Source organism: Oncorhynchus clarkii, chromosome 25 (genome assembly GCF_045791955.1).
Source record: "Oncorhynchus clarkii lewisi isolate Uvic-CL-2024 chromosome 25, UVic_Ocla_1.0, whole genome shotgun sequence".
Taxonomy (NCBI): Eukaryota; Metazoa; Chordata; class Actinopteri; order Salmoniformes; family Salmonidae; genus Oncorhynchus; species Oncorhynchus clarkii.
This window is the reverse complement of record NC_092171.1, coordinates 21,980,289-22,003,060: the sequence shown is the minus strand read 5'-3', so window position 1 is coordinate 22,003,060 and position 22,772 is coordinate 21,980,289. Positions and strand designations below refer to the sequence as shown.

At 41.5% G+C, this 22,772-nt stretch overlaps 1 protein-coding gene across 1 annotated transcript in view; it reads right to left on the bottom strand.

The window, feature by feature from the left end:
• Positions 1-22,155, bottom strand: part of LOC139383504 (homeobox protein SIX6) — a 49,232-nt gene extending 27,077 nt beyond the window's left edge. Inside the window, exon 1 of the mRNA XM_071128062.1 lies at positions 22,071-22,155. The gene's annotated coding sequence lies outside the window, so the exon portion shown is untranslated. The remainder of the gene's footprint in view (positions 1-22,070) is intronic.
• Between the last annotated feature and the right edge of the window lie 617 nt (positions 22,156-22,772).

Sequence of the window (22,772 nt, the reverse complement as noted above, 5' to 3'; positions counted from 1 at the left end):
CCAACCTCGGCCAACAGCTCCACCCCCCGCGCCGCTACTCGCCCAAGCCTCCCCAGCTTCTCCTTTACCAAAATCCAGATAGCAGATGTTCTGAAAGAGCTGCAAAACCTGGACCCGTACAAATCAGCTGGGCTTGACAATCTGGACCCTCTATTTCTGAAACTATCCGCCGCCATTGTTGCAACCCCTATTACCAGCCTGTTCAACCTCTCTTTCATATCGTCTGAGATCCCCAAGGACTGGAAAGCTGCCGCGGTCATCCCCCTCTTCAAAGGGGGAGACACCCTGGACCCAAACTGTTACAGACCTATATCCATCCTGCCCTGCCTATCTAAGGTCTTCGAAAGCCAAGTCAACAAACAGATCACTGACCATCTCGAATCACACCGTACCTTCTCCGCTGTGCAATTTGGTTTCCGAGCCGGTCACGGGTGCACCTCAGCCACGCTAAAGGTACTAAACGATATCATAACCGCCATTGATAAAAGACAGTACTGTGCAGCCGTCTTCATCGACCTGGCCAAGGCTTTCGACTCTGTCAATCACCATATTCTTATCGGCAGACTCAGTAGCCTCGGTTTTTCTAATGACTGCCTTGCCTGGTTCTCCAACTACTTTGCAGACAGAGTTCAGTGTGTCGAATCGGAGGGCATGTTGTCCGGTCCTCTGGCAGTCTCTATGGTGGTGCCACAGGGTTCAATTCTCAGGCCGACTCTTTTCTCTGTATATATCAATAATGTTGCTCTTGCTGCGGGCGATTCCCTGATCCACCTCTACGACGACACCATTCTGTATACTTCTGGCCCTTCCTTGGACACTGTGCTATCTAACCTCCAAACGAGCTTCATTGCCATACAACACTCCTTCCGTGGCCTCCAACTGCTCTTAAACGCTAGTAAAACCAAATGCATGCTTTTCAACCATTCGCTGCCTGCACCCGCACGCCCGACTAGCATCACCACCCTGGATGGTTCCGACCTAGAATATGTGGACATCTATAAGTACCTAGGTGTCTGGCTAGACTGTAAACTCTCCTTCCAGACTCATATCAAACATATCCAATCCAAAATCAAATCTAGAATCGGCTTTCTATTTCGCAAAACAAAGCCTCCTTCACTCACGCCGCCAAACTTACCCTCGTAAAACTGACTATCCTACCGATCCTCGACTTCGGCGATGTCATCTACAAAATGGCTTCCAATACTCTACTCAGCAAACTGGATGCAATTTATCACAGTGCCATCCGCTTTGTTACTAAAGCACCTTATACCACCCACCACTGCGACCTGTATGCTCTAGTCGGCTGGCCCTCGCTACATATTCGTTGCCAGACCCACTGTCTCCAGGTCATCTACAAGTCCATGCTAGGTAAAGCTCCGCCTTATCTCAGTTCACTGGTCACGATGGCAACAGCACGCGCTCCAGCAGATGTATCTCACTGATCATCCCTAAAGCCAACACCTCATTTGGCCGCCTTTCCTTCCAGTTCTCTGCTGCCTGTGACTGGAACGAATTGCAAAAATCGTTAAGTTGGAGACTTTTATCTCCCTCAGCAACTTTAAACATCTGCTATCTGAGCAGCTAACCGATCGCTGCAGCTTTACATAGTCCATCGGTAAATAGCCCACCCAATTTACCTCATCCCCATACTGTTTTTATTTATTTACTTTTCTGCTCTTTTGCACACCAGTGTCTCTACCTGCACATGACCATCTGATCATTTATCACTCCAGTGTTAATCTGCTAAATGGTAATTATTCACCTACCTCCTAATGCCTTTTGCACACAATGTATATTGACTATATATATATATATATTTAATTTTTAAAAAATTATACTGTGTTATTGACTTGTTTATTGTTTACTCCATGTGTAACTCTGTGTTGCTGTCTGTTCACATTGCTATGCTTTATCTTGGCCAGGTCGCAGTTGTAAATGAGAACTTGTTCTCAACTAGCCTACCTGGTTAAATAAAGGTGAAAAAAATAAAGAATAATTTGCCTCTCTCTTATCCTACCTCATTTGCACATGCTGTATATAGATTTTTTCTACTGTATTAATGATTGTATGTTTGTTTATTCCATATGTAACTCTGTGTTGTTGTATGTGTCGAACTGCTTTGCTTTATCCTGGCCAGGTCGCAGTTGCAAATGAGAATTTTTTCTCAGCTACCCTACCTGGTTAAATAAAGGTGAAATAAGTTTAAAAAACATGTTTCCACTGCTCCAGAGTCCAATGGCGGCGAGCTTTACACCACTCCGGCCGTCGCTTGGCATTGTGCATGGCGATCTTAGGCTTGTGTGCGGCTGCTCGGCCATGGAAACCCATTTCATTAAGTTCCTAACGAACAGTTCTTGTGCTGATGTTGCTTCCAGAGACCGTTTAGAACTTGGTAGAAAATGTTGCACTGAGGACAGACTATTTTTACATACTACACGCTTCAGCACTCAGCGGTCTCGTTCTGTCAGCTTGTGTAGCCTACCACTTAGTGGCTGAGCCATTATTGCTCCTGGATGTTTCCACTTCACAATCACAGCACTTACAGCTGACCGGAGCAGCTCTAGCAGGGCAGACATTTGACAAACATTCTCTGACGATGCCATGTTGAAAGTCACTGAGCTCTTCAGTAAGGCCATTCTACTGCCAATGTTTGTCAATGGAGATTGCATGGCTGTGTGCTCGATTTGACGCACCTTCCAGCAACGGGTGTTGCTGAAATAGCCGAATCCACTAATTTGAAGGGGTGTCCATATACTTTTGTATATATAGTTTATCTACCTCAATTCCCTCATACTCTGCACATCTATTTTTCTCTCTGAATCGTTGGGAAAGGCCCGTAACTAAGCATTTCACTGTTTGTCTACATCTGTTGTTTATGAAACGTGACAAATAACGTTTGATTTCATTTGCTCTTTTATTGTCTGCAGACCCCAGCTTTTCAGCAACAACGACCTCTAGACACCCAAACTGGGGATATCTCCTAGATAATAGAAATAGTGATATTTTCTTATGGTTAGATTTCAATATGCATGAATTTGTATATCTTGATAAATGGTGTTTTGTGATTCATAGCAGGCCCCTGGTAGCACAATGACTCCCTGAGCTCAGAGTTACAGTACACTACACTTTGGTCTTTAGACTCCGTCCCCACTTCTTCCATGACTTAAGAGGCTCCCTTAATTAGTTCAGTCTCCATAAAAATAGCACTGTTCTGCTTCCTATTTAGGAGTAAGTATTTTAATAGACTCAGCCGTAGTACAGTCAGGCACCTGACGTGGCCTTCTGTAGCGGGAATGGGTATTTGGGCTTTGCATAGTAAGTCCAGGAGCAACATCAACAGACAACAAAAGCAGTGTAACATATGTCACGACGTGTAGCTTACAGACACCAATCTGTTACTTAAAGGTAAAGCATGATGATCCTGTCTTGCAATAGGTGTCTGGAACATGTTGTACATTCCTGGACATCACTAGTCAAGTATTACAGGGAAAGGCCATCAAATACATATTTCCTCTGGTACTGTTCTTTTCAAATTACAACATAACGTAAAGCTACATTTTGCAGCACTAAAAAAGCATTCCCACACTATTAGAAAAACTGTACAGTTATTGTACTGTATTGTTCCCTGGGGTGCAAAAATATCAAAATACACATAATGTACTTTCAGAGGTACACATATGATCTCATATGGTACTGTTGGGTACCTTTTAGGGTACATGTGAGGATAATCTAAAATAATAGAACATTTTTGTACCCAATATTTTGAATATATAAGGTACAATCATCACACACTCTCAAAAAAAGGGGTGCAGAGAAGGTACATTTCTGATTCCAAGGGTACAAACTTATTTTGTGTACCCTCAAGGGTACACTAATGAGTGTTCATGGTACTGATCTGTCTCTTTGCTTAGCAGAATAGCTACAAATTGACAATGTAGTGAAGAGGCATGGCTTAGTGGAGGCATGGCTTTTAGTTAGATATTTTTGGGCACTCATGAGTGGAAGCGTTGTGCCAGTTTAAATGGTCTATGGTTATGTTAATTAAGCAATAAAGCCCGAGGGGGTGTGGTATATGGCCAATATAACAGCCCTTAGCTGTGGTATATTGGCAATATACCACAAACACCTGAGGTGCCTTAAGTACAATTCAGTACCTTTTTTTCTGAGAGTGCAGTGTGGTAACCAAATAGAAGGCAGTGTTTAAGCTTGCAATCAACAATGTGTGCATTGCATAAGCATACCGTTTATGGGAATGCATAAAGTATGCATTTTTGTGTAATATGTGTGGCAGCACAGAATCCAGATTTCAATCTGAGTGATGTTACATGGATAACTATCAGCTGTGCATTAGATCAGAACATCTGAAGAGGGACTTGTGCCCAGATTATCAGGTTAGCATTACTGCTGTGTATTTTTCCTCTTCAGGAGGCCAGGGGCCAGGGATCTCCTGGATTTCCACAGTCTTAATGTCTGTCAACTGTGCTTTATTGATGGCTTATGTCAAATGCCATTCTGCCAGAGTTCATTAGGCTGAGAGGCTCTGCTAGGTAGAGGGAAGGCAGGGGAAGGCAGAGCTGGTGCGATGCCCGATCACTGTCTGTGCAAACCCTGCTGTACCAGTACCAGGGGGTTTATGTGGTGATGAGTTTGACAGGGCTTTGCTGACAGGTCTCTGTGTGTGTGTGTGTGCCCGTGTGACTACTTGAGTCACACTGTGTCACAGAGCAGGTCCCCTGCTTGATGCCATGACTCTGATCACAACGGACAGGCTGAGAGTCCTCTCACTTTCACCCCTCACACATATTCAAATATTTATCTCTGTAGAACCTCTCCAGTGTTGTGGTCATTAAAAATAATCCCTCATTACACTAACAGTCCTCGGCAATAATACAAGAAGCAGTGTGTTTGATGAGTCTGTTAGTGTAATGAGGGATTACATCTTAACTGACATCTTAAGGAGTTTTTCTAATATGCTGATATAAAATGTATGTTTGGAGAGCAAGCAGAGGGGTGCACTGGGAGGTCCTGCCAGAGCAGATGAAATCATTTGAATTAATATACATTCTCAGGACCAGTGTCAATATAAATTTGCAAACTGTCTAACTGTATCACGTGGGTCTACCTTATAGGGCTGAATATTTTTAATCTAAATTGCAGTCAATTCAAAACAAATCCTTGATTAAATGAACCTGCTAAATTATTTCATTAATTTCATGGAATATAAATAAAATGTATCCCAACTCGGTTTCCTTTATCCAATGTACCAGCATAATACTACCATACAATTTCATATAAATTCAACTAACAATATACCACAGTTTTTTTGTCAACAGTATTCGTCACGTTTATTTTTTCCTTTTGAGTGTAAATGAATATAGCTAATAACATTAAAAATGGCTCTTCCCATTGGCTTGGAGATGATAGAAGACGCACAGGCATCTAAGTTCAATGGAAGCCTTGCCAAATAGTTTGGCACACTGCTCTACATTACTGTAGCCCACAACAGAGACAGACACACAAACAGAGAAGTACAATCCTTGGCAGTGATAATGCCTTCATAGCTTAGAGAATCTCATCCTGGTACATCCTAAAGTCCTTTTAAGGTATGCAGGGTGGCCAAGGGGATGTGGCTACTAATCCAATCAGCTAACAGACAAGCCCATATGCTTTGAACCAGGCATTGAATTGAGCCAATCAATATCAATCAAATGTATTTATGAAGCCCTTTTTACATCAGCAGAGTCCACAAAGCGCTGTACAGAAACCCAGCCTAAAACCCCAAACAGCAAGCAATGCAGATGTAGAATCCCTGCTCTCCTATCCAACAGTTCCTTGCATTGCCAAGATTCTGAAAAAACACTGATTGAATATGCAGCTACAATATGCTACTACACACCATACACCATCCGCAAGCACGCACATATGCACCCATGCACGCGCGCACACACACACACACTCGCACGCACGCATGCATGGGCGCACACACACGCACACACACACACGTGGGCACCCACAGATCAGTCCTGCTACAGTAGCACGCCCATAGTACTGTTACAGCAAACGTTTAATGTAAATTGAGAATTTCTCCAAGGTAGAAATTTGTCCTATCGTTTTACAACAATGAACTTAAAGTGTTCAGTGGACAGTGTCCTGTGAACTTATCCCTGTGTTTTGGTTTATGGGCTGAAACATCATCTAACCTTGATATCGCTGTTTAGAATTATTTCTCCCTCCACATCTATTTCTTGGTTCTAATGACGCCAGCACTGGGCCTTTAATTATTCCTGTTGTGATCCGAAAAGGAAAATCACTCACAATTCAGTATGTCCTCTCTCAGAAAACATATTATGTTGCACACAGTTTGCACCACACCCACACACCAATCTCCCCCTTTTTGTCCGTAAGCCTTTTACTTTCATACAGAAATTATGATCCATTGGAACTCAAGTAGAAAAACGAATGTGCAATATTGAGTGTTTTCCCATTCTCTACAGTATGCAATTAGCTCGAAGTGGAATAACTTTTCTTTAGGAGAACAAAATTAACTTTTTTTCTGACCAACAACCCTTCAAGGGAAAAAATATAAATGTATTCTATGAAGTAGTCAAACGAGGACATTGATGAGAGTCATTGAGCGAGGGCAAGAAAGAAAAGACAGAGAGAGAGTAAAATACTCAATTCAGTAATAGTTGTTGGGACAGTTGATATGGGATAAGGAGGAAAAATACGATAGTACACTATGGTATAAATACTAATAGGTAGGACTGGAGTCCGAAAAGATAGTTCAGAGCTTCTGCTCTTTTCTATAACCTATAGGGAACACAACCTATGGTCTGTACTTTGTATGTAGGTTACTTACTCATTGGTGGCACAAATTGGGATGTGGGGGAGGGGAATGGGTAGGGTATATGCAAATTAAATACTGTAGTATTACTATAGTAAAAAAACTGTATGTCACACGCTGATCTGTTTCACCTATCTTTGTGATCGTCTCCACCCCCCCCCAGGTGTCGCCCATCTTCCCCTGTGTATTTATACCTGTGTTATCTGTTTGTCTGCCAGTTCGTTTTGTTGATTCCTACCTACCACCGTTTTCCCCTTGCTCCTGTCCTGTCTATAGTGCCTGTTTTCTAGTTTTCCGGGTTTTGACCTTTTCTGCCTGCCCTGACCTTGAGCTTGTCTGCCATCCTGTACCTTTGCCCCGCTACTCTGGATTACCAACCTCTGCCTGACCTGACTGAGCCTGCCTGCCGTCCTGTAACTTTGCCCCGCTACTCTGGATTACCGACCTCTGCCTGACCTGACTCTGAGCCTGCCTGCCGTCCTGTACCTTTGACTGCACGTGTTCGAATTAATAAACTTTTGTTACTTCGACATTATCTGCACCTGGGTCTTACCTTCAAACGTATTACTGTAGTGTCTTTGCATACACTGTAGGGTTTTGGTGGACATTACTGTAGTATTTACTGCAGTGTTTATTGTGGATAATATTGTAGTATTTACTATAGTATTAGAAAGTGTGCTACAAAATGATATAGTAAGTACTACACATGATCAAGAGAAACTACAGTGTGGAATATAGTATTTTACAGTATACTAAAACATTCTATTGTAAGTACTACACATGATTGAATGATACTACAGTGTGGAGTATAGGGTTCTACAGTATATTTTAGTTTACTACAGTTTACTACACAGTTCTATATAAATTACTATAGTATTCTATAGTAAACTGTAGTATTTTTTAATGTAGGGTGGTATGTTCTATTTGAGAAAGCCTTTACTGTTTTAATTTACACAGAACGAATGTGAGTTTCAAACCCTCCACGTACAGTGCCTTGCGAAAGTATTCGGCCCCCTTGAACTTTGCGACCTTTTGCCACATTTCAGGCTTCAAACATAAAGATATAAAACTGTATTTGTTTGTGAAGAATCAACAACAAGTGGGACACAATCATGAAGTGGAACGACATTTATTGGATATTTCAAACTTGTTTAACAAATCAAAAACTGAAAAATTGGGCGTGCAAAATTATTCAGCCCCTTTACTTTCAGTGCAGCAAACTCTCTCCAGAAGTTCAGTGAGGATCTCTGAATGATCCAATGTTGACCTAAATGACTAATGATGATAAATACAATCCACCTGTGTGTAATCAAGTCTCCGTATAAATGCACCTGCACTGTGATAGTCTCAGAGGTCCGTTAAAAGCGCAGAGAGCATCATGAAGAACAAGGAACAAACCAGGCAGGTCCGAGATACTGTTGTGAAGAAGTTTAATGCCGGATTTGGATACAAAAAGATTTCCCAAGCTTTAAACATCCCAAGGAGCACTGTGCAAGCGATAATATTGAAATGGAAGGAGTATCAGACCACTGCAAATCTACCAAGACCTGGCCGTCCCTCTAAACTTTCAGCTCATACAAGGAGAAGACTGATCAGAGATGCAGCCAAGAGGCCCATGATCACTCTGGATGAACTGCAGAGATCTACAGCTGAGGTGGGAGACTCTGTCCATAGGACAACAATCAGTCGTATATTGCACAAATCTGGCCTTTATGGAAGAGTGGCAAGAAGAAAGCCATTTCTTAAAGATATCCATAAAAAGTGTCATTTAAAGTTTGCCACAAGCCACCTGGGAGACACACCAAACATGTGGAAGAAGGTGCTCTGGTCAGATGAAACCAAAATGGAACTTTTTGGCAACAATGCAAAACGTTATGTTTGGCGTAAAAGCAACACAGCTCATCACCCTGAACACACCATCCCCACTGTCAAACATGGTGGTGGCAGCATCATGGTTTGGGCCTGCTTTTCTTCAGCAGGGACAGGGAAGATGGTTAAAATTGATGGGAAGATGGATGGAGCCAAATACAGGACCATTCTGGAAGAAAACCTGATGGAGTCTGCAAAAGACCTGAGACTGGGACGGAGATTTGTCTTCCAACAAGACAATGATCCAAAACATAAAGCAAAATCTACAATGAAATGGTTCAAAAATAAACATATCCAGGTGTTAGAATGGCCAAGTCAAAGTCCAGACCTGAATCCAATCGAGAATCTGTGGAAAGAACTGAAAACTGCTGTTCACAAATGCTCTCCATCCAACCTCACTGAGCTCGAGCTGTTTTGCAAGGAGGAATAGGAAAAAATGTCAGTCTCTCGATGTGCAAAACTGATAGAGACATACCCCGAGCAATTTACAGCTGTAATCGCAGCAAAAGGTGGCGCTACAAAGTATTAACTTAAGGGGGCTGAATCATTTTGCACGCCCAATTTTTAAGTTTTTGATTTGTTAAAAAAGTTTGAAATATCCAATAAATGTCGTTCCACTTCATGATTGTGTCCCACTTGTTGTTGATTCTTCACAAAAAATACAGTTTTATATCTTTATGTTTGAAGCCTGAAATGTGGCAAAAGGTCGCAAAGTTCAAGGGGGCCGAATACTTTCGCAAGGCACTGTATACAGTACATACCTGTATCCCTGTGTACATTGACTTTCTATAGACAAATTTGTAGAACAATGAGACAGTATTAAGACGGATGAGGTCAGTAAAGATCTACGGCAGATGCCTGAGTTACAAAAGTATGTGGATATTTCAGCAACACCCATTGCTGACAGGTGTATACAATCGAGCACACAGCCATGCAATCTCCATAGACAAACATTGGCAGTAGAATGGCCTTACTGAAGAGATCAGTGACTTTTAACTTGGCACCGTGATAGGATGCCACCTTTCGAACAAGTCAGTTCATCAAATTTCTGCCCTGCTACAGCTGCCACCGGTCAACTGTCTGTGTTGTTATTGTGAAGTGGAAACCTCTATGAGCAACAACTGCTCAGCCGCAAAATGGTAGGCCACACAAGCTCACCGAACGGGACCGCAGAGTGCTGAAGCACGTAGCACATAAAAATTGTCTGTCCTCGGGTTGCAACACTCACTACCGAGTTCCAAACTGCCTCTGGAAGCAACATCAGCACAATAACTGTTCGTCAGGAGCTTCATAAATTGGGTTTCCATGGCCGAGCAGCCGCACACAAGCCGAAGATCACCATGCGCAAGCCAAGCATCGGCTGGAGTGTTGTAAAGCTCACCGCCATTGGACTCTGGAGCAGTGGAAACACGTTTTCTAGAGTGATGAATCACACTTCACCATCTGGAAGTCCGACGGAATCTAGGTTTGACGGGTGGCAGGAGAACACTACCTAACCGAATGCATAGTGACAACTGTAAAGTTTGGTGGAGGAATAATGGTATGGTGCTGTTTTTCATGGTGTGGACTAGGCCCCTTAATTCCAGTGAAGGGAAATCTTAACGCTTCAGCATACAATGACATTCTAGATGGATTCTGTGCTTCCTACTTTGGGGACAGTTTGGGGAAGGCCCTTTCCTGTTTCAGCATGACAATTCCCCTGTGCACAAAGCTAGGATAGTACAGAAAGGGTTTGTCGAAATCGGTTTGGAAGAACTTGACTGGCCTGCACTGAGCCCTGACCTCAACCCCATCGAACACCTTTGGGATGAATTGGAACACCAACTATGAGCCAGGCCTAATCACCCAACATCAGTGTCCAACCTCACTAATGCTCTTGTGGCTGTCCCCGCAGCAATATTCCACCATCTAGCGGAAAGCCTACCTAGAAGAGTGGAAGCTGCAATAGCAGCAAAAGGGGGACCAACTCCATATTAATGCCCATGATTTTGGAATGAGATGTTTGACGAGCAGGTGTCCACATACTTTTGGTAGTGTAGTGCATGTTCACTCTAAGCCCATAAGTGTCTCATATCAAGATGAATGGATCTTGATATCATATCAAAGGAGATTTACACTCTATCCGTGTCTGCCTCACAGCACAATGCAAAGGGAGAGGTCAGACCAAACTGTCACTATGTCACATTGTTAAATAATTTAACAATGTGACATATAGACATTCTACCTAGCGACAGTTTGGTCTTATCACTCCCTTTGCATTGTGCAGTGAATCAGAAGGGTTACTGTCAGATGAGTTGCCTAACTGTAGTTCCAGAGAAATTGTGTGCCAGATGAGATCATTGTATTTATTTTTTATCTTGTTGTGTCTTTGTAAGTAACTGAGAGCCCAGGAGTTTCTCTCATCTCCATTTTCTATACCTTGAATGCTTTTAGAAACATTGCCTATCATGGCCTTGCGCTTAATACTCAGCTTTCAAGTAAGCAGGGGAATTTTTCTATGGGCACAGCCTAGGTGTGCCTTGATAGTCTAAGCAGCCTCCAGCATCACAAAGGAATAGAAGATCTTTTCGATGTGAAGAGGAGGGCAGAGCGAGGTGGGGAAGCATATCCACAATGGGTTTCCCCTTTGGTGTATTCGGTTGAGACTTTCAAGCTGAGCTTCAAATAAATGCAACACTAAGGGGTAATACACAACATCGGCATTGCCCTGAATTTCTGTACCATGCACTATGCCTTGGGTGAATACGTGATGTTCAAAGACGGATTAGATTTTTTTGACAAATTCTGAATGTTTTGTTACATTTTTGACAAATAAGAGACCTGGGTAAATTCTGTACAAGCACTAGAATTCCACTATGACAGACATTCACATAGTTCCACAAAACAAAAAAATGCACCTAATAAACAGTGTAACCCCTTCACTGTGGCCCAGTCCTCCTTGGCACATTATAGTGAAGCTAAACTATTATTAAGATGCTCCCTGTCTCAGTGGGTGCTGTCACCCACTGGGGGTGGGGGTGGGGGGGTGGGGGGTGGAGCCAGGCACACAGAGGATGGAAGAGCAGGAGATTCTGCACAGGACATTTGAATTATTATGCAGAATAAAGAAACAGGCTCTTAGTGTACCTAGGTTTGTTAAAATGGCTGACCAAAATGGGGAAAGAACACAGTTTCAAATCAAATTTTATTTGTCACATGCGCCAAATACAACAGGTACTTTACAGCTAAATGCTAACTTTACAAGCCCTTAAACAACAATGCTTCAAGATGTTTTTAAGAAAAAAATAAAAGTAACAAATAATATTTATTTCGTTTCTTTCTTTTTTTTTACACCCTTTTCTCCCAAATTTCATGGTATCCAATTGTTTTTTAGTAGCTACTATCTTGTCTCATCGCTACAACTCCCTTCGATACACAACCCACACTGCTTCTTAACACAGTGCGCATCCAACCCGGAAGCCAGCCGCACCAATGTGTCAGAGGAAACACCGTGCACCTGGCAACCTTGGTTAGCGCGCATTGCGCCCGGCCCGCCACAGGAGTCACTGGTGCGCGATGAGACAAGGATATCCCTACCGGCCAAGCTGACTGATCACACAGTCGTCCGGAACAGCTGATGCTCTCATGCATGCTTCAGTGTTACTTGCCTCGAAGCAAGAATATAAGTAATTTAGCTCTTCTGCTAGGCTTGTGTCACTGGGCAGCTCGTAGCTGTGCTTCCCTTTGTAGTCTATAATAGTTTCAAGCCCTGCCACATCCGACGAGCCTCAGAGCCGGTGTAGTACGATTCAATCTTAGTCCTGCATTGACGCTTTGCCTGTTTGAAGGTTCGTCGGAGGGCATAGCGGGATTTCGAATAACCTTCTGAGTTAGAGGCCCGCTCCGTGAAAGCAGCATCTCTACCCTTTAGCTCAGTGCTGATGTTGCCTGTAATCCATGGGTTCTGGTTGTGGAATGTATGTACAGTCACTGTGGGGACAATGTCATCGATGCACTTATTGATGAAGCCAGTGACTGATGTGGTCTACTCCACAATGCCATCCCGGAACATATTCCAGTCTGTGCCAGCAAAACAGTCCTGTAGCTTAGCATCTGCTTCATCTGACCACTTTCTTATTGACCGAGTCACTGGTGCTTCTGAGTCACTGGTGCTTCCTGCTTTAGTTTTTGCTTGTAAGCAGAAATCAGGAGGGTAGAATAATGGTCAGATTTGCCAAATGGAGGGCGAGGGAGGGCTTTGTACACGTCTCTGTGTGTGGAGTAAAGGTGATCTAGAGTTTTTTCCCCTCTGGTTGTACATTTAATATGATGGTAGAAATGAGGTAAAACAGATTTGAGTTTCCCTGCATTAAGGTCGCCGGCCACTAGGAGAGCCGCCTCTGGATGAGCGTTTGCCTGTTTGCTTATGGCCGTATACAGCTTATTTAGTGTGGTCTTAGTACCAGCATCGGATTGTGGTTGTATATAGACAACTAAGAAAAATACAGATGAAAACTATCTTGGTAAATAGTGTGGTCTACAGCTTATGATAATATACTCTACGTCAGGTGAGCAAAACCTCAAGACTTCCTTAGATTTCGTGCACCAGCTGTTGTTTACAAATATACATAGACCGACACCCCTTGTCTTACCGGAGGCCGCTGTTCTATCCTGCCGAACAAGCTTAAAACCTGCCAGCTGTATGTTATTCATGTCGTCGTTCAGCCGCGACTCGGTGAAACATAAGATATTACACTATTTTATTGTCCTGTTGGTAGGATATACGTGATTGTAGTTTGTCTATTTTATTATCGATTGATTGTGTGTTGGCTAATCGGACCGATGGTAAAGGTAGATTCCCTCTCTGCAATGGATCCTTACAAGGCACCCGGACCGTCGTCCACGTTACCTCCGTCTCTTTCTCCTGCGAATGACGGGGATGTGGGCCTTGTCGGGCGTCTGAAGTATATCCTTCCCGTCCTTCTCGTTGAAGAAAAAGTATTCCTCCAGTATGGGATGAGTAATCGCTGTCCTGATATCTAGAAGCTCTTTTCGGTAATAAGACATTATGTACAAAATAAGTTACAAATAACGCAAATAAACATACTCAATAGCACAATTGGTTGCGGGATCGTGAAACGGCAGCCTTCTCCTTCTGCGCCAGTTTGTGCATATCTTTATTCTACTGTTAGTAGAAATAGATAGCAAAGGTATACTTTATACAAGGCATAATGTCGCTGCTGTGCAGATTAATTCAATGAAATGTCCTTGATAACAAAAATGACTGTCTATAATTCATAGATCTTAGCAGAAGTTAAATATTATAGTGGAAGATAAAACTAACCATACAGAGCACCACACTGTATTATATTATGTTTAATATAATATACTTTGAAATTCAGAGACAGGTCCAATGTATCTTACCGTTCGTTCCCTTTGATATTGATGCTGTATTTGTATGATAAGGAGCAGATAGAGCCTCAATATTCCCTGGTAGCAGCCCTGCTATGGATGAGAGTGGGGACAAAGGGAAATTCAGACTGTTTGTATGTCACCAGCTTCTAGAAAATACCATATTTCTGCTGATGTTGCAAAGTGTCTCTATGAAGCTAATACTTAATGCCAGATTCTATACTCACCTCTACATAGTTAAAAAGATGATGACTGGGTTCTTAAGTAGTGGTCGGTAAACAGTACATCTCCTGCCTGTTTCAGCCACTCTCTCTTTACCTTCATTATCAACACTTCATCAATGAGGAGGGACAGACAAGTAAATTGGTGGGAGGAGGGAAGGAATAAAACAAAATAAAAAGGAAAACAGAAAGAAGTGCCAAGCAATGAGAACTGGCATGCTGCAGTTGTCTGTCAGTCACCTAGCAACAAGTTGTCCCCATCACTTATCCCCCCCATCTCCCGCTGTGCTCTCTAATTCAACAAATCTGCTCAGAATGTATGGCTGCTCTCCTGACAAAACGCATTCTGTGCTGGGGGCTAAGGATGTGGGCCTCCGCTGAACACGCCACTCAGCTGCCCATTGACCACCGGGGCCTTTCTCTGCACACACTAAGGAGCTGGGGACAAAGCCCCTGAAAGAAGGCCAGCTCCACAGAGAAAACATTTGCTTGTAATTGTGTTTGACTGCGTAATGAAAATGATGTTCTTTTTTAATTTGGGCTTGTTAAGGCCACACTATTTTCCTCTGGTCACCTGATTATTTTAAAGAAGCCCCCCTCCCCCACCCTGTAGGGGCTCTTTACTATAACCCCTCTTGTGTTTCAAGTATTCAGTGAGAACAACATAAATATGAACACTTGGTTCATTACAGGATGGGAGACAGGATGCCGGAATTTGGGTTTTCAGATAGGAAAAGGGTGTGCACACAAACACTCACTCACACAGCTCTGTCATCCGGTTCTAAAACCTGCAGTGAGTTGGGAGGTATTGAGGAGGTAGCATTCCTTGTGCTACTTCAGATAAACAGGCCATTAGGGGAAGCATCGGGCTAACACCAGAACACTGCCTCAATGGACACATTCACAACCACTGGTGATTTGCAGATGTTAGCCTCTAATTTCCTGTTTCATTAACTGGACTTTTCCTCATTCCACATCCACTTGGTTTTCTTCCATTTCTCCTTCACTTTAACGAATGGAAAGGTGAATGTACAGGTGAATGTACAAGGGAAAAAAAGTAAAAAACAAAGAGAAAACCCTCACATTGAAAGACCCTTAAGCTTGAGAGAATTTTGTTCCTAATCAAAAAACCCAACCTTCCACTCTCTCCAAGGGGTCAGCATGTTTTTCTCCAATGTACAGCCACACATTGTTGTCATGACTGATGACATGTTACATGAAACTTGTGGCCATCAAAGAGCAAAGGTTGTTGTATTCCTCAAGGTTTCTCCTCACACCTCATATAGATTGCTATTGAATTACATAATTGCTTTGGATGTTGTCCCATCTCACCTTCATTGCACAGCAATGAGTGAGCATGAGGCTTTTCAAAGAGACGGGGAGAAAGGAGACATCATTTCTGGTTCAGACATTGATATGCAGTTTTTAATGCATATCTCTGAGCCACTGGCTTACGTAACCCTGCTCCATGTATGTTGCTTTTCATACACATGTAACTGTTTTCTTTGATAGTGTCCACATCTTTGCTTACGTAAACTAATGTCAGACTAGCACTCTGCAAACTTTTTCAGTTTTCCCAGTTAGAAAGAAAAAAAACGACTTTATGGTTCTCTACAGCCACACACAATGCACAAACAGAAGAGGACACTTCTTTCAGGACATTTCTTACATTGTTATTACTGATGTATTTACTTATAAGTGTCTCTCTCATGAGCACAACCGCAGTGGGATTTCAGACAAATACTATACCTGGGAACTTTTAGTCCATTTCCCTAATCTCTGTAACACTATAGTTAATGTAGGGTTCAACGGGTGTATGAAGTAAGGATTAATAGTCTGTGAGGTCAGATGTGAGTGGTCTCAGTCTTAGGGGCTTGGTCACACTTGACTTGCTTGAGGGCTTGCGGTGACAACCCTCACGGAATTAACGAGTTCCACCACATTGACCAGAGCCTGTTTTATTTGTTTTTAAAAGTGGAAACAAGCAGAAGTGTGGGTCTGTGGGTGTTTTTGGAACTCTTTCACCATCAAGACTCCAACTCTGACACCAATTAAAGAGATTATGTTTTAAACTGAGAGGAAAGCTATAGCCTTGTCTGTTACCACGGTGATTGCTTTTGACAAGGTCATGGGGTGCCATGCAACAGTGCATGACCTTAACAGAAATTTACTTTGCTGCACAAATGCCAATTTAACTAATATTCCTCTCTACATTTAGCAATTTCCAATACCCAATTACGGTTGGCATATATCTGGACGAAGGGACACACCTGCACATATGATAGACAAAGGGACACAACTGAAAAGGGTGATCTGTTTTCAACTGTTGCCACTCAAAACAATATGATATTAGCCATATTGTGATGAAAACAAAATCAGAAGTGAAAAAATATGGTGACATATAAGATTTATAAGCTATGTCTTTGTTTGTAAACAATGTAGGCTAATGGTAGCCTAAACAAACTCTATATGGCCTAAAAACATAGTTAAAACTATACTGAACAAAATTCTTAACACAACATGTAAAGTGTTTGTCCCATGTTTCATGAGCTGAAAATGTCATGCTGGTTTAAAGGATTTTGAAGACAGGCGCAGGAATACACAATAGGGGTTTTTAATACACCCAAACGTATACAAAAACACTGGGCTGTACCCCAAAAAAAGAGCGAGGGTAAACCTCGTTGACCGACACCCGTAATACACAATATATATATAGCACACAGCATAACAGCTGCACCAACGCATAGGTACTCACACCACCAACGGACATGGGAACAATAATCGACAAGACAATGGAAACCAAAGGGCACATATATACAAATACTAATCAATGTGAATAGGGGACAGGTGTCCGTGATGAAAGTTCCGGAGGGATCCGTGACAGAAATAAAATATCCCAGACATTTTCCATATGCACAAAAAGCTTATTTCTCTCAAATCCCCGTTAGTGAGCATTTGTCCTTTGCCAAGATAATCCATCCATCTGACAGGTGTGGCATATCAAGAAGCTGATTAAACAGCCTGATCATTACACAGCTGCACCTTGTGCTGGAGACAGTAAAAGACCACTCTAAAATGTGCAGTTTTGTCACAGACGTCTCAAGTTTTGAAGGAGCGTGCAATTGGCATGCTGACTGCAGGAATATCCACCAGAGCTGTTGTCAGAGAATTTAATATTAATTTCTCTACCATGAACCGTCTCCAATGCCGTTTTAGAGAAGTTGGCAGTATGTCCAACTGGCCTCACAACCACAAACCACAGGTAACCATGCCAGCCCAGGACCTCCACATCCTGTTTCTTCACCTGTGGGATCATCTGAGACCAGCCCTCTGGACAGCTAATGAAACTGAGAAGTATTTCGGTCTGTAAAGCCCTTTTGTGGGGAAAAACTTATTCTGATTGGCTGGGCCTTGCTCCCCTGTGGGTGGGCCAGTCTCCCAAGTGGGTGGGCCTATGCCCTTCCAGGCCCACCCATGGCTGTGCCCCTGCCCAGTCATGTGATAGCCATAGATTAGGGCCTAACGAATTCATTTAAATTGACTGATTTCCGTATATGAACTGTAACTCAGGAAAATCATCAAAATTGTTGCATGTTGCGTTTATATATTTGTTCTGTATGTAATTGTGATATCATGGATGGTCAGTCCTTGCACCCATAGCTCTGTCTATGAATTTGAAAATGGTTACATTTCTACAGCCCCAACCCCTCAGCTGTTTACAGAAACGGTGTAGATTGCCCCTTTAATGACTCCGAACATGCATTCTCAGAGGAAAATAATGATTGATCTTATACCAATCAGACAACCTTCAGACAGTCCAACTGGTTTTAATTGGATATAGGAGTTTTGTGCAAGATGGGTTCTTTACAGGTTTTAATTAACAACGTCATGTCTTCCCACATGTAGACTATTCAATTATCACAAGTTTAGTGAAATATATGTTGTGGACATAGGCCTACTACATGCCATGTTCGTTGGGAATGTAATTTACTGCTTGTAGGCTACATACAGGAGTATCTTTTGTTATTTTGAATGTTTGCGATGTCTAGTTCAACATATAGATGGCCGGAGGACATAGATTCATGGTCTCACAATGGTGTGTGCGTGCAAACCAGAGCGGCTCATCTCTTTTCAGTTCAAGTTGAAGCTAAGTTATTTGGCAATGTTTTACTTTACAATAATACACGAACAGTGGAGATTTTAGCATGTAAATCTTGGTAGGGGGGAAAAAAGTGGGATGCATGCCAGAAAAGCCACTACACAACACTAAACAATACATTAATTGCACAATAACGGTGACAAATGGTGCCCACAAAAGCCTACATAAAGCTGTCCCAACATCTTACCACTGCTACGCCTAACTATCAGCGGAGTCTTGTCTGGCAGCGAAACAGTTCATTCAGCCTCATTTACTGCCTTTAAAAAAAACATAGCTGATATGAATGACTTGCTTAAACAAATGTGGTTTCTACTGACAATTGAGATGTACAAACTATGACATAATGGGACAACAAGTGGACAAGAGACAATCTGCAATTTGATATTAAGACATTAATGAGCGAGCTAGGATGGACGTAGTCAATATAATATAATATTTGTTAAGCACTAGGTAGGTCGTTCTCACAGTGTTCTCCCTGTACACCAAGTCAGAACCATAGGATAAATAATGGGGGCATATAAGCAGACAATGAAAGCTCTTACAATATTTAATGATTACATTTCTCAAAAACAGGTTATAGGCTACAATTTCACCACCAAGTCAAAACAGTAGGCGAAATTAGACCAAATTATTAGGGTGAGGCACATGGGCTACTAACAACTTACTACACAACATACACTTCATCTTACTTTCTTAGCTACATTATACATATCTCCTTGGCATATTACATAATTTATGCAGCAGCAAACAATACATTTTTGGACTCACCTTGTTGTGCTGTGCTCACTTGAACTGGAAGGTGGTCCTTTTGGGTACATTTTGTCATCAAACTTTGTCATCAAAGCCTGGCATTCTCTGGATTTATAGTGCTTTCAAGACAACTGGGAACTCTGGAAAAAAAGGCTGATCATGATGATGTCAGTGATCTTCAGGTCGTAGATCTAGAAAGAGGCCCGAGTTCCAAATTTACAATTCCGAGTTGGATGAAAGTTCAAAACCTATTTTCCCATTTTTTCCAGAGTTCCCAGTTGTCTTGAACTCACTAAAGTCAGATTTTGCAGTTCCAAGTTAAGTTGTTTTGAGCATGGCACAAATCATGCTTCATTGACAGCATGGCCAATGTTGAATGTTTATCATTTTAAAATAGGAAAAGAGACCCTTAATCTTAGACTTGGGATCATACAGCAACTCCACTGAACAGCAGGCTAATTATTGCTTTACAATGCTTGCAGTTATAGCAGCTGATTCCTTCCAAACCAGTCATGGTTGAATTTGCGATTTCCAACTTGTTGTGTAATGTTTATGTCTAAAGGCCGATGAGGACCGATATGTTTATCTATCATTTATATTCACTATTTCTCTTCATATGACAAGGATTATGAAGGATTTGCCAGTAAATTGTTGATTTGATTCATGATGATGACTGCTTGCTAAGATTTTGAAAGTATGATGTCCAATCAAAGATCATATTTCGTTAATCTAGCTAAACAAAGTCACATATAAATAGAACAGACACATTTTGGACCAACATTTATTAAGACCAAATGAATTAACCTGTAACCAGTTACCTACAATTTCAAAGTGAGCATATAGACCGAAGGCTCCAATAATTTCTCGCCTATCCCGGGGGTCAGCCTAAAATATAAACAGTTAACAGTGGTTGCCTGATACTTTGACGTTAAGGTTGACGATGACCTTTATTTAAAGTGTATGATTTATTTTACATTTTATACAAAAGTTAAAGCTGGCTTCCTCTATCATGGGAGTTCTCTTTTTGTCTGTTTTCACGTTAATTGGTGGTTGCAATGGGAGTCGTAAATCAAGGACTACGGAGTGTATTAATGAGTTGGACCACCCAAGACACCATTTTATCCGCAGTTTCTTGATGGACAATGTAAGGATACTCGACCCTGCCACGCTCTGAAAACCATTAATGAACATTCACAAGATCAATGGCCTCCTACTGTCACATTTCCAATTCCAGGCCTGTGGCGGGGTGCAGGCCTACAATTGAAAAACATATTTCACAAAGCTGAAGTATTTTGGACACAAAATTCAACTAATTTGTTTATTTTACATGCCATATGTTTGTCCAAATCATGAAAGGTGTGCAATTGCATTGAACAACAATGCAAGAGGGACGGGCCTAGTGGCTGTGCAATAAACTGTTTCGTAGATTTTTAAAACATTTTCAATCGTGGGGAAATGTGAATGCCATACCATGCAATATTTGAATACGTGATATTTTACAAAACACCAAATATCCTTGGTGCATAATTGGGCTAATTTCAAACGAGGGAACACGTTGTTTAAACGTATACACATTTTAATACAATTGGTTAACAGTTTCAGAAGAAAGCCTTTGGTCCGTCTGCTATCAGCTTCTCTTTTGTTTTGTTAATAGGATTATTATTTTTTTAAATCGGCCAAAAATATCATAATAAAGGCCTAATAAAAAAAATATATAATACATATCTATAAAAGACTGAAACGTTTTTTGCTAAAACATTTTTACATTACATTTAGTCAGACGCTCGTATCCAGGGCTATTGAAAGCTATTTGTCCTCTTAAACCCCAAAGCGTATCTCCTGGTGTTTCTTCAGAGTGCTGAGTTGTTTGAATGCTTTCTCACAGACATTGGAACGTTGGGGTAGTTTCTCTCCGGTGTGTTATCATGTGATTCTTTAGAGCTCAAAATAAAGCATTTCAAGTTTATTTTATTTCATAGTATAAAGTAGGCGACAAATCACATTGTAACTTCTCAATATCTCCAAGACCTCATTCCAAAAGCTCATTAAGTTGTTATTACTATTCCAAGAAACGCAAGACCATAGTCACAATATTGAGACGGCCGAATGAAACGTCAGGCAGTCAGTAATTAATTAACCTACCATTATTCCAGAATATGCCTATGATTTACAAAGCGTAAAGATTTTTTTTTAAAACTATTATATATTTGAACTTATGAACTCTTTGAATAGCAAAATTAAATATTATATCAATCAGTCACTCACCAAAAATCACATTCAACTAGTCCTACGTTCTCCTGCATTTGGTATTTTAAAGTGCACTTCATTGATTAATAACTTAGTTCAAAAAAGTTATTTCCCCAAAAAGTCTTACTTCAAAAACCTGCCACGGGTTCTTATCGGAAAATAAAGAATTATACCTATTTTGCAGGAGCGCATGCTTTCACCACCTCATAAATTGAAAATTGTCTTCCATTATAACAGTTCACAAAGATAGACCAGGGAAGTATAAAACACAAAGGCTATAATCTTGTTAAAAGGTTTTTCCTCCAGGATACAAAATACTACATTTCCAAAATACACTCATCAATATGAAGGGACAGTATTATTAATTGAAATGTTAACCTTGATGAGCAGGCTTTGAACTTTCAACCAGGTTTGGCATTCATCATTCATAGTGAACCCAAATTAAACATAGCATTTACACAAGACTGATGATTCGAAAGACTGATGATTCGTTTTTCAATATCTTAAAAAAAACATTGTTTTGTCATATCAATGGGTAATATATATGTCCCTGAAAATTTGTTCAGGAATCCCCACTGCTCTAACTCACCCGTTTCATCCTTCTCACCTGTCTACAATAACTCTCACTTGTTCAGGTTAGCATTCAAGATGTAGTATTTCTGCCTCCTCTCTCCTTCTTTCCCTCACACACACTGTCTATTTACTCAGCCAGACTGTCCAAGCCATTCCTAAAGTGGAGAGCGGAGGATTCTGCATGGGGAAGCTAAATGCCCATCTTAAGAGACTTTTCTTCTCTGACACTGTGGCTTTTTAACCCACATCCTCGTGCTGAAAGATGTCGTCTTCCCACACCTGGCCATGAAATGTGTTCTCTCCAAACACTGTAGATCTCTAAACACTGTAGGCCTGTGTGTGTCCCTCTCAATGAAGGGAGCTCAGTCAGACAGGCAGTTCAACCAATTACCTTTAAAAACTGGATGGATGACCATAGATATTGAAAAAAGGGCTCATGCAGTTATCTTACTTGAAGCAGTTCTATACTGAGAACACTGAAGGGGCTTTAGCAAAATAACTGCCTTATATTCAACAACTGCCTTTTAGGTTGAATACAAATGGAAGTAACCACCCATTCTAATCATAATCACACCAAGTCTAATGGTAGTTGTCACCTAATCACTGTTTGGGTTTGTGTGTATGGTATGTCATTGCACTGGGAAATGTAGAACAAAAGACTACTGTGATAGGAAAATGGTCACAAACCTGGTAAATAAATAGCACAAATAGGACAACT